The following is a 13592-nucleotide window of genomic DNA, read 5'->3' on the forward strand; positions in this document are numbered from 1 at the left end:
GAAATATTTGTTGCCCAATCAATTAAAAGCATTGAATGATAAATTGGATAATCAAGAGGCGGCTCAGCTATAAGATGAAAGTAGTACACCAGAAGAATTTACTACAGAATCCTCAGACTCAGATTAAGGAATATCAGTTGAATCTGCAGTACAAGTAGCATTTTGAGTCTGTCGCTTTGGTGTAGCTTTGTCTTGTCTTTCTTTTGTAATGGCTTAGCATGCCATTTTTTGTTTTGTGTCTTGTTCTGCACCTATTGTAATATTTTTGAACAAGGAAATGAAATCAGTATTTGAATCAGATTTCAACTGCATTATCTGTTTGGTTAAATCTGTTTTGTTGGATGATTGATTCAACTATGCATAGATTGAAGTTGATTATGCATGCTTAAACTGTTACATATCTTTGCATATTCACTTCTTATGGATTATTTTTCTTGCATAACTAATTGCTTGATCTGCAAGAGATCTTTGAAAGGTTTTGCATGACACATTGCTTGGAAATCACTGATGGATTCATTACTCACCGAGGAGAAATGAAATCGATTGGGATATTAATTCAATCGACTTGATCTCAACAGGATTATAAATTCCTTATTGGAATTTGGTTATGGTGTTTATTGATTATTTTCTTTTGCTTATCTACAATATATCTTTGATTCTAATCGTGTGATTGATATATGAGAGTATATTGTGAGATTGTTGATGAGTGTATCCATGCATGCTGAATTTTGTTTGAAATCATTTACATGATACAACTCTGTTTTACACTGATTATATGCTCTGTTGGTTACTGTACTACATTGTGCATTTGTAATGATTATGAAAATATTCATAATGATAGGGGGAGCATAACACATTTGCACATGTTTCTTCAAATGCTACACTTCAGGGGGAGTTATCTTTTTCATGTGAATATATATGATAGGGGGAGCATCACTACATGTTTTAAAATTGCTTATTTTCACTGATGCATCTCTGTCTGATTTATCAACACATCATATCTATAACATTCCTTTTTTGTTAATGCACAAAGGGGCAGAAGGTTTATGAAAGTATTGATGTAATGTTATCTGCTGATATATTGCTGATTGATTATGTTACATTTAGAGTATTGTTATATCATATGTTTTACTCTATTTTGTATCTAGTTGTGCAAACATGGTTGGTTATTAATCATGGTTGTGCATCATCAAAAAAGGGGGAGATTGTTGAGATTGTTGACAACACAATATCTATATCACTCTTGTTTTTTATGATGACAACACATTTTTAATAACACATATGTTGTTGATGCTTTATCAATAACCCTTTCTTTCTTCCTAATATTTTCTTTATACAGAAATTTTGTACAGAAATAATGGATTTGCCTTTTATAGTATTTAACTCATGCCCCTTTTCTGATTCCTATACATCTATATATTAATATTATTCCCCAACTGTTCCACGCATATGGGTTAGTGATAGCTTTTGTTCCTAAATCTGGATAAAATTTAGGGGTTTAACTAATTAAAGATTCTTTTCACATAAGTTTTCATGCAGAATTTTCAAAGCATAACAAAACTCACTCAAGACAAGAAAAAATTAGGGAAAAAAATAATTGAACAGATACCGTTCTTGATCGGCAAATTGTAACTTCGACATTGAACAATGATGATGGTTAAGAGAGTCCAATGCAAAATTATATATCTGATGATGGTGGCATAAAATGTGTTAGCACGACAGGAGGAAGAGGCTCTTGCAGAGATGTAGACAGAGACGGTTGCAGAGACGTAGAAAGAGATTGTTGTAGAGATGTAGAAAAAGACAAAAAGAATAAAACATAATTTAAGTTTAAGTATAAAAATGTAATTTCAATTTTTTAGCGGGTAACATATATCCGCGGATCGGATAGTGTAATACCCGAACCCGACCCGTTTATAGACGGGCATTAAAATACCAGCTATCCGCGGGTTTCGAGTAGTATATCAACTATCCGTCGCGGATTTCCTACACAGATATCCGCGGGCACGAATTTTTTTCCATCCCTAGTTATGCGTTATTAGAGAAAAAGATAAGAAAACGTCGAGCTGAGGAGTTAGGTCTTGAGTCACCTGATCTAGCACCTCCACCAGCTAGACATGAATTGTGGAAGGCTGCACAGACAAAGTCTAATGGCCAGTTTACATTCTAGTCTGCTAAGGAGATATTCCATAGAATTGTAAGTGGAAACTTTTAACTAATTATCATAGTTCAGAAAAAATTATGTAACTTTGTCTATTATGATATGCAAGATGAGTTGGTTGAGCAAGAGATTGAAGGCACATTTGTGCCAGAAGTTAGGAAGGACATCCTGGGAGCAGCCACAGGTCGGTCAGACTGTCCAGGTCATGTGCGTGCTGTTAGAGGAGCTACTAGATTGAGGGACTACTTTGGCCCTAAACCAAGAAGCACACAAGCCGTGACTCCATAATTAGTTAATAGCATCACGGAACATGTGCAAGTCCAAGAATGGGAGCAAATGGAAGAACGCTTAAGAATGCTTGAACAAGAACTTACAATGATCAGACTACAACAACAACAACAACAGTCACAGTAGGAGGACGCCCCTACAAATGATCCGACCGCACCTCCTGCGAGCACCAAAGACTCATGCTCTAATGCATATCGTACAGATTTCAATATTCAATATGAGTTTCTGGTTGATGAGGATCCTCGGCGCGTAATGGCCATCGGAGTACAGCTTGCAGGAGGCCAGACCATTCATGGTGCTCCTTTATTGCCCACTAACGTGCGGGTAAGGATTGATGATGTTAGAGACCCCCAAGCTCGAGTGCCAGTGCCGACAGATGAAATCCAATTCATGGGGGAGGCCTTAGGCACATTTATAGCTTGGCCCAAGGCCTTAACCGTCCCATATTTTGGCCCACCAGCGGTATTGTATTCTTATTTTTATTATCTTAAATCATCAAGTTATAATTAAATGATTCCTAACTTCTGTAAATGTGACTTGCAGGTCTACCGACTAGAGAAGCAAGCAATGGCTCAACCTGAGGCTCGCGTGCAAGTAGTAGACGATGATCCTCTATCCACATTGATGTTAAGATTACCTTAGTTGAAAAAACAATTGGTAGCGGTGCCGTGGGAGTTAAGAACGTTTGGCGTCGAGTTCCATATTCCATATTCCATTGTATATTGAATTCAATGATGCATTTGAGCTAATTGGTGGAGATAGAATGTTGAACATTTCATGCATACAATTGTGTGCATGTAAGTTTTTTATTTGTTATTTTCCAATTTGTATATTATTAGTATTATTACATTTTAATAAATATACTTAACTTTATTCTTATAGGTACATGGACACCATCGCAGTGGAATCAGGTCGGGGGTCAATTTATGGCTTTCTTAAACCTCAGACCACCCAACCATCTGGAAAGACATTAGATTCAAGGAAATCATATATGCAAACATGGATGACCGAGTCTAAGAGAGAGATATATATTGCGTCATACATTGATGCGTATGTTTTCCCAATATTGTCAACTTTTATCAAATTTTAACCAATAAACTTACTAGTTGTTGGTACATGATAGGGGCCATTGGCAACTCATGGTGATCATTCCAAAAAAAGCACAAGTTGTATGGTTTTGTTCTCTTCATAGGAAGATGAAACCGGAGTTGAGGTCCTTGATACAAACGTAAGTATTACATTCATTCTTATCAATTCATTATGATATTAATATATTAACTTATGTTTCTAATGTTTCAAATGTTTGAAATTTGTTTAGAGTTCTGACTAGGACCAGAGGACAACTGTCAACACCCAATTTCGTCTGGGAAAGCAAATAATTAAAATTGAGGAATAAGAGAGTAATAATTAACGGTGGGTAAAGGAAAAAACATTAAAATAATCTTCCTTAATGCATTACAGATCACTTTAGAATATTTTTGAATTTTTTTTTATTTGGTAATAATTTGAATCAACATTATGGCAATAATTACAAGCAATAATTAAAAATAATATATTGATTGCTGCAAAATATGATTTCCTTTGGACAATTTTCTGACAATTATTTTTCTTCAATCAAGACCATTTCTTTCCCTATTTTTTCTAATTAACAATTAATTCGTCATTAAGGCAAGATCACAATAATATTACAAATGTGTGTATATAAATACGCATATGGTAAAAAAAAAAGAATCGAATTTTGGGAAGAGAACATAAGGGAAGGAGAAGGAGAGCTTTCTGGTTGGTAAGAAACTTTGGGCCCAACCCCTTTTACTTCTTTGCTGCGTTGTTTCTTTTCTTTTTCTGCCTTGTTATCTTGTTTTATTTTGTTTATTTCCTCATTCATTCATTTCTATTTTGATTTTTATTTTTTATCTTCATATTTATGTTTATTACATTTTATCATATTTGGATTTGGTCATAGCCTTTCAAACTTTTCTTCACCGATTTGGTTTTAATCTTTGGTTTCATTATATTTACTTTTTATTTGTTTTTTTATGTTACTTTACGCAACCCTCATATATTAACTCATGCTATGTTGTTTGTCCATCACTCATGCATTTTATTTGTACAATTTATTTTACTATTATGCTATTATTTTACTATTATGCTAATATGCGTTCATTTTGTTTTAGACTTTTATTTTATTTTTAAATATTTATGTAGTTATTAAAATTAAAAAACTGGAAAAAATATATTTTCATAGTTCGTAGGGTTTAAAATTCTTCTTTGTTTAAAAACTAAATATGGTCTTATTTCATTTTAAAAAATTATTTTCATATAATAAATTAGGAAAAATTTATAAAATTACAAAATATAAAAATGATAAATTATAAAATCAAAAATGGTTCTTGAATATTTTAAAAGTTAAAGCACATGTGTGATCGCACGCACCGTCCTTGTGCTAAAACCTTTTCTTCTCTTTTTCTAAAAATAATCAAAAATATTTTAAGGGTTTAAGCACATGTGTGATCGCACGCATCGTCCTTGTGCTAGCAAACATTTTCTTCTTTTTTTCTAAAAAGAATCAAAAATATTTTAAGGGTTTAAGCACATGTGTGAACGCACGCATCGTCCTTGTGCTAGCAAACTTTTTCTTCCTTTTTCTAAAAATAATCAAAAATATTTTAAGGGTTTAAGCACATGTGTGATCGCTCGCATCGTCCTTGTGCTAGAAAACCTTTTCTTCCTTTTTATAAAAGATCAAAATATTTTAAGGATTTAAGCACATGTGTGATCGCACGCATCGTCCTTGTGGTAGAAAACCNCCTTTTCTTCCTTTTTATAAAAGATCAAAATATTTTAAGGATTTAAGCACATGTGTGATCGCACGCATCGTCCTTGTGGTAGAAAACCTTTTCTTATTTTTATAAACATAATCAAAATATTTTAAGGGTCTAAGCACATGTGTGATCGCACGCATCGTCCTTGTGCTAGAAAACCTTTTCTTCTTTTTTATAAAAATAATCAAAATATTTTGAAGAGTTTAAGCACATGTGTGATTGCACACATCGTCCTTGTGCTACAAAACCTTTTCTTCCTTTTTTCTAAAAATAATCAAAATATTTTAAGGGTTTAAGCACATGTGTGATCGTACGCATCGTCCTTGTGCTACAAAACCTTTTCTTCCTTTTTATAAAAATAATCAAAATATTTTAAAGGTTTAAGCACATGTGTGATCGCACGCATCGTCCTTGTGCTAGAAAACCTTTTCTTCCTTTTTATAAAAATAAAAAAAAATATTTTAATGGTTTAAGCACATGTGTGATCGCTCGCATCGTCCTTATGCTAGAAAACGTTTTCTTCTTCCTTACATAAAAATACCAATAATATAAAACATCCATATTTTCAAACAACAATCAATCTTTTTGCCAGAACTACGTGATTCTTGATTCTCCATCCAAAGTGGAGATACGTAGGAGCAAGGCCAGTCCTTGTTAGGTTCACTTCCCAAAAATCCAAATCTTTTCCATATAAATTCTCTGAGCAATTTCCTAAAAAGTAAAAAAATATATTTTGTTTATTTATAATGTCCTTTTTGGGGATAGTTAAACATTTTGAAAACCACATCAAAGTCGCATATTTAATTAAAAGTATTGCCTTCGGTCAGGCGTTGTAGGATGCTAATACCTTCCCTACATGTAACCGACTCCCGAACCCAATCTTTGGTTTTCGTGGACTGTGCTTTATCATTTTATGGTTTTTCTGTAGTTTTCCAGAATAAACTATGGCGGTGACTCCAAAATCTCTTTTCAAAAAGTGTTTTCTTTTTGGATTGTCGTCCTGTCGCGATTACGGTTGCGACAACAACAAATTGATATTATATCCTAAGGTTGGAATTCGTTGATCTTTAACCTTTAATTTTCGTAGTCAATTTTAAACCGTTACATTTGACTAAGTTCTTTCACATGTTTAGTGTAATAAGCAGAATGATTCCTCGTCATGTGCCTACTACGTCATGTCATGGATCAAGGCAATGGTCCGAGCAAAAATCAGAGGAGATTGGACTAAGGTAGAAATTTACATTTGAAAATCTTACAAATATCAATAAACTTTTGACATTATAATGAATATAATTGTAAAGTTTCCTTCCTTGATTTTGCAGCAATTCAACGATACCTCTCCATTGTCAAATGAAGTAAGAAATACAATAAGAGAGGAATGGGCATGAAGCTGAATAAACATTTTAAATAGCTATAGTTTTAGGTTTTTCCTTTCATGATAGTAGCATTTGCTTACTCGTGTAGCTTTTTAACTGTGAATAGATGTATACTGTCAATAGATTAATTAGAATATATGAATGGAAAAGTGGGTTCTTTTAAGTTTTGATGATAGCATGAATTGATGATAGCATGGTTTAAATTAATTAATTTTGTGCATTTAGGAATTGGGAAACTGGTTTCTGTATTTCAGGTTTGGTTAAATGAGCTAAAACGAACGGAATTTAATAAAAAACACTGATGGTAACGTCAAATTATACAATGTCCAACGTTAATATATGTATCTTAACTTCCATCAAGGCGATGAATGACGTTAATATAATGTAGTGGATAACGATGATAATGAAACGCTGGGCGGGGTACTCTACGGCTCAACGATAGTAACGTCGATTGTGTACATGTTTGACGTCAACCTTACATCATTCACCTTTTAACTGACGTCAAATATTCCTTAAATTTAAATATTTATTCAAAAATTGACGTTATATTTCCACTTCGACGTGAATATTATGTCAAATATCCTCTACGCCGCCATCAACATTACGTCAATTCCCCCGATCATTGGACGAAAAATCTTTCTTTAAAACTAATATTTATTCAAATATTGGCGTCAAGCTCTATTCTGAACAGCGTACCTTAAAGTCGATCTACATAATAGACGTTAACTTTACGACAATTACATCTGAATTCGACGTAAAGGTGTTCGATTAACGTCACCCGATATTATTCAACGTAAGTTTACGTCACAGGCTATAACGTCGCTAGCAAATGCATCGCTAAAGGCCAAAAATAAACAACGAAATAGGTTGCTTTTGTACTAGTGCAGGTAGGCTTCTTTTTACACCAAGAGAGGGGGTTGGATTGGTGGTTTATCAAAATCAAAGCATTTTTGCAATCTTGAAATCAAAGTATAAAACTTTTCAAAACTTTCTTGAAATGCAAGTAATGAAAATTTGTGTGCAGCAAAAAAAACATAGTTGACTGCACAAATAGTAAAGTCGATTGTAAGTAAAAGTGCAGGGATAGAGAAAATCAAACACTAGTTTTTATACTGGTTCGGCCAACAATGCCTACATCTAGTGTCCTTCCAACTCAGGAAGCAAATGCACTATAATGGTTGCGGTTTTTACAACAAGGAATTTATAGAAGACCTCCACGTCAAAAATATAAAACACCTCTCTAACCCTTAAACCAAAATATAGGCAATAACAACACAACAAGACTTGTAGCAAGATGTCCCCTCTCCTGCAATCTGCAACCCACTTTGAACAATTCTCAAAGTGTACCAGACTCCACGAGTCCAACCCCTGTAGTCACAACAGGTAACACAACAATCACCACGGATGCCAACAAGAATCTTGATCAACCGAGAAGCACCTCAATATGAAGATTCTGATCAAGCAGTGTGTGCAGCGCAATTCTCCTTCCGAAACTCCTAAAAGAAATATCACAATCGTCTTCTTGATGAGTTCTTGGAGCTCAAATCTTTCAAAGAACAATCTGAAACAGAATATGAAAATGTTAGATTTCCAAAAGTTCTTAGAAATAACTCAGGTCTCGTCTATTTATAGATTTCTATAAAATAGACGCTCATGTAGTCGATTATACTACTAATACAGTCGACTATATTAAATCAGTTATAACAGTTAAGACGCAATAGTAGTATTTTAGTCAAACCAATTAATTTCTTGGTTAAAGCAGTTGACTAACATTCATTGCTCAACTAACTTTTAAAAATATAGTTGTTACTGTTCATGAGCACAACAAAATTTCAAATCAAACAACTAATGCAGTCGAATGCATGGCGCATATAGTTGAATTCTACATGTCAGAACATTTTGAAATTCTTTCCTTCACAAAATCTCACATGGCACTGTTTCATAAAATCTGTAGAAAGAAAATAAATATAAATAATGTGTACAAAACACATTGGACAAGATTTTGTCCATATTAGGAAGAAAGAAAGGGTTAAATTTTAAGAAGAATTAAATCAGTAAACAGTAGAAAGAAAATAAATATAAATAATAAATAAACAGTGATTGAAAGAAGAAAGAGTGACAAGATAGTACTTGTAGTTGCAGACAAGAATGCTCAGTTCTTCGTTCACCACCAGTGGTTGTCTGACATAGATTCCATGAGTAGCCAATAGAGTGAATAAAAAAAAGAAGGTTATTTTGAATATTTTATTGACGAACGAGGGAGAGGTTTTTGTGAGTTAGGTGAGAGGGAATCCCAAAATGGATTGACATATTGCAATCACATGTAACCCTCAATGGCTTCTTTTATTTTAGCCATTATGCTTGCATCCTAATTAATTTATTCATTATATTGTACTTCTGGAATTGCCAAAAAGACGAAGTCTTCACTTTTAACCTTTTCACATTTTTGAAAAATTAATTTTACTTTCCTTTTCACATCATAATTTTACTTTCCTTGTTGTTGTGGTACCATTCACTCAAGAGTCTGGATTGAAAAGGATTGAAAGGGGAGGGATAGTTTCAATGCAACTTTTCCACTATATAGTTAGTCATCTTGTCATGCGTCAAACTTTTTTCTGTTATTGTGAACTTATTACGTCAAACACTTAATAAAACAGATAGAAGTAACTTGCAAAACCTGCCTACACCTTATACAAACACCCCAAGTACACGTTTTCATCCCTTAAGAGAATCACATAGGTCTTTTTCATTTGTACTAAAATAATTTATTCCAAAAAAAAAAAAAGAAAAACCTTTTTGCACCAGGTTATTCTTGGCTATGAAACTTTGGTACCTTTTCACTGTTATGTACTGCACCAATTTACATTTCTTTTGCATTATTATACCATTACTTTTAATATTGATTTAATGCATTAGTTATCTGAAGAAGTTGTACTTATGTTGTTGGATTTACTAGATTTGTTGATAGTATTACACTTTAGATAGTCTAAGTATTTTACCTCACCCGTAGATATGTTGTTATATTTTAGCTTTGTTCAAACTATATGTTGCACCAGAAGTCTTATGTTGATCAATTTTGTTTGTAGGATGTCTACTCAAGATACATTTTCCCCTATAAATGATGGTCAACTAGGACAATTTGTAGAACCTAATGTAGGAGATTCAAATCAAAATGATGTTCCTATAGATTCAAATCAAACTGAAAGTTTAACTCCTACCGTTAACTCAAGAAGATTATTGTCAGAAGTTTGGAATCACTTTAAGAGACAAAAGGTAGATGGAAAATGGAAAGCAATGTGCAATTATTGTTCAAAAAGTCTTGTAGGTGATGCAAAGAAAGGTACATCACATTTGAGAAACCATTTCAAGAGTTGTAAGCTTCGAACAACTCGGGACATCAGACAATCATTTTTAAAAACTCATAAAGAAAGGGGTGAAACCGTAGTTGTTGGAAATTATGTGTTTAATCAACAAATCGCTAGGGATGCACTACGTAAGATGATAATTCTACATGAGTATCCAATGTCAATGGTTGATCACATAGGCTTTAAAGAATTTTGTGCTACTGTACAACCTTTATTTAAAGTGGTTTCTTGAAACACCTTAAAAAAGGATATTATGATGGACTACAATGCTGAAAAAGAGAAACTGAAATTATTGTTGTCAAAGATTCAAAGTCGAGTTGCAAATACAACTGATATGTGGACGGCTAGTAATCAAAATAGAGGCTACATAACTATAACAACTCACTTTATTGATGATTTATGGAGGCTACAAAGTCGACTTGTGAGGTAATAACACTATACTCTATTTTAAGTGAAATTTTTATATTAACATTATTCTTCACTAAATTAATAAAACATGACTTTCAATTTTAGGTTTATGTATGTGCCTGCTCCTTATACTAGTCAAGTTCTTGCTGAATTATTGGTTGAATGTTTAATGGATTGGAATCTAGATAGAAAAGTTTCTACTTTGACAGTTGATAATTGCACTACAAATGATGCTATGATTGATCGCATTTTAGACAAGATTTCACCTAGGTCTCTTATTTTGGGTGGCCAATTGTTTCACATGCGATGTTGTGCAAATATATTGAATTTGATTGTGAAGGATGGTTTGTCCATAATTGCAAATGTCATTGAAAAGGTCAGAGAAAGTGCTAATTTTTGGACAGCTACACCTAAAAGAGAAGAGAAATTTATAGAGACATGTGCTTAATTGAATATTCCATTCAAAAGAAAATTAGTTGTTGATTATAGAACTAGGTGGAATTCTACATTTTTAATGCTTCAAGTAGCCATACAATACAAAGATGTATTTGATCGTTTATCACAACGTGAGAGTCAATATAAAGTTTTGCCTGATGAACATGATTGGCAAATGGCACATGAAATTTGTCAAAAGTTGGAAATATTTTATGATGTGACACTCTTGTTTTCTGGTACCACTACGAGAAAAATCGCTGTTACATACGGCCAAAATCCGTATATAACCTCAAACATCCATATATAAAATGGTGTTACACTAGTGTAAAAACGTTGTTTAACGTCACCCATCAGACTTCGATTTCGTGAAAAACCGATGTCTATTATTGCACGGTGGCATTACTGTAAATATATTGGTAAACTAGACGTCTATTTCGATGTTAGGCGACGTCTGTGACAAGATAGACGTCACACATGCCTCAAACCGACGTCAAATTGCCTGAGGTATGTGATAAGACAGACAATTTGACGTCGTCTAGAATAGGGCACCGACATTCCAGTCTCTGACAAGAAATCAAACGTCAAACGGTTCAGCTACGGACGTGGAATAGACGTCGGTCCCCTGAACAAGCAACGTCGACTAGGCTACAATTAATGTTGTTCACCTAATTCCCAGGCGCTTAGATGTCACGTAGTCAAAAGGCGACGTCTAAGGCCTATCTGGAAGGTGGGAAGACAAAAATCCTTCACGTCGGTTCTGAACGTAAGCGACGTCTACGTTCCTGTAATTGATTATTTTCACCAAATTTGAGGGTTTTAGACATCGGCTAGGAGGGGCACCGACGTGAACTACCTTGACAGGAAATCAAGCGTCAATCTTTTCAGCTACTTTAAGAAGAATAGACGTTGGATCCCGATCAAACACTGACGTTTATAGACGTCGGTTTATGCAACAGACGCCCAATTTCATTTTAAATAAACCGTAGACCCTTCTAACCACTCAGTTTCTGATCGCGTCTTCATCTCTTCTCCTTTTTCTCTGCTTGTCCTCTTCTTTTACTCCCTTGCGCACCTCTACTTTTTATCTCTTCCGGCATTGCATTGTATTTTGTCAAAACGTCATTGTCTTCGTCCTCTCCTTTTTCTCTCTTCATCCCAGGTGCGTGGTTTTTCTTATGCTTACCGTTTAAACTTTCTTTAGTTTTTTATCGATTATATTGTCATTCAACTGATTAAAATTTGCCTTTTTTGTGTTGTGTTTTAGTGCAGTTTTGATCCACTCTTTGGGTAACATATGCAACATTCTCCCTTTGCTAGTTTCCTCACTAAAAGAGTGGCGATCTTTTGAGTTTTTTAGTTCTTCCAACCCAAAATGGAACTTGGATCCTTGTCTACTTCTCGACACCGTAACTTTTCTCTATTGCGGTTGAATAATTGGAAGTAGCCATGGACCTAGGTTCGGTTTTGGGTTGAAAGCACTAGAAATTTCAAAAGACGCAGCTCTTTTTGTGGGGAAACTAGCAAGAGGAGAGTGTTACACAATGCTACCGAAAGCCTGGATCAAAACTACACTAAAACACAAAGTCGTTGTTAGACGTCGGTTAAATCCATATCGGACGTCTATAACAACATAAACGTCGGTTAGTGTCATTTTAAACCTCTTTATATATTCATGTTGACGTTGGTTTAATCATAGGTGGACGTGTATATAGAGTAATTAGACGTCGGTTTGTGTATAAGCAGACGTCTATATAGATGTCGGTCGGTATCTTTAACTGATGTTTATATGGACGTCGGTTCTGACGAATTTCGACGTCCCATAGACGTCACCCGTTTAGACGTCAGTTGTGAAAGTGACGTTAAAAGCCCAAATTAACCGACGTTAAACAGCGTTTTTGCACTAGTGTTATATACGGATTACATACGGCCAAAAATCCGTATATAATAGGGGCGTAGATAAAGTTATATACAGATTATCCCGTATATAAATTACATACGGATAATCCGTATGTAAATTACATACGGATAATCCGTATGTAAATTACATACGGATAATCCGTATGTAAATTACATACGGATAATCCGTATGTAAAATCCATATATAATTATATACGTAAAAATCCGTATATAATATCCGTATATAACTAAATACGGAAAAAATCGTATGTAATATCTGTATATAATGGGTGATTACCTGATTTTGCACTAAGTTGTTGCTTGGGTACCTGTTCGCTTCTCTTTAAATGTAGCTAAGCACTTACATTATCTAATCAATTTTACTTTGTTAATTATGACATTTCAAAAGTTTCTAGATAAATTTTTTGCATTCGATTCAATCAAAATGGTAATGACCAAAATCTCTGTAAAATTGGATTACCTAAGAAATATAAAAGAAAACAACTTTCTGCAGAATTAAAGTATGGAATTATCAAACATGGAAAAATTGTCAATGACATAAGTATTGCAATTAAAGTAGGCCTATGTCAGGAATTGAATTCTTGAAGATATAAAAACTTAAAAAATGATATAGCATTGATTATTCGAGGGAATGGAAATGGCTCTTACCAGTCTCCCACTTCGGTTTCCACAATCATAACCTAGAGTGGAGATGTAATTTATGTCCATCACCATGTCACCCTCTAGTATTCGGAGAACCTTCGATAAGCAACCAAAGGTATGAGAAAACGTAACTCTTTTTTAGTATTTCAACAATGACCATATTATTATATAACTAAAA

This window comes from Vigna radiata, unplaced genomic scaffold, assembly GCF_000741045.1.
Source record: "Vigna radiata var. radiata cultivar VC1973A unplaced genomic scaffold, Vradiata_ver6 scaffold_70, whole genome shotgun sequence".
In the NCBI taxonomy this organism is placed as follows: domain Eukaryota; kingdom Viridiplantae; phylum Streptophyta; class Magnoliopsida; order Fabales; family Fabaceae; genus Vigna; species Vigna radiata.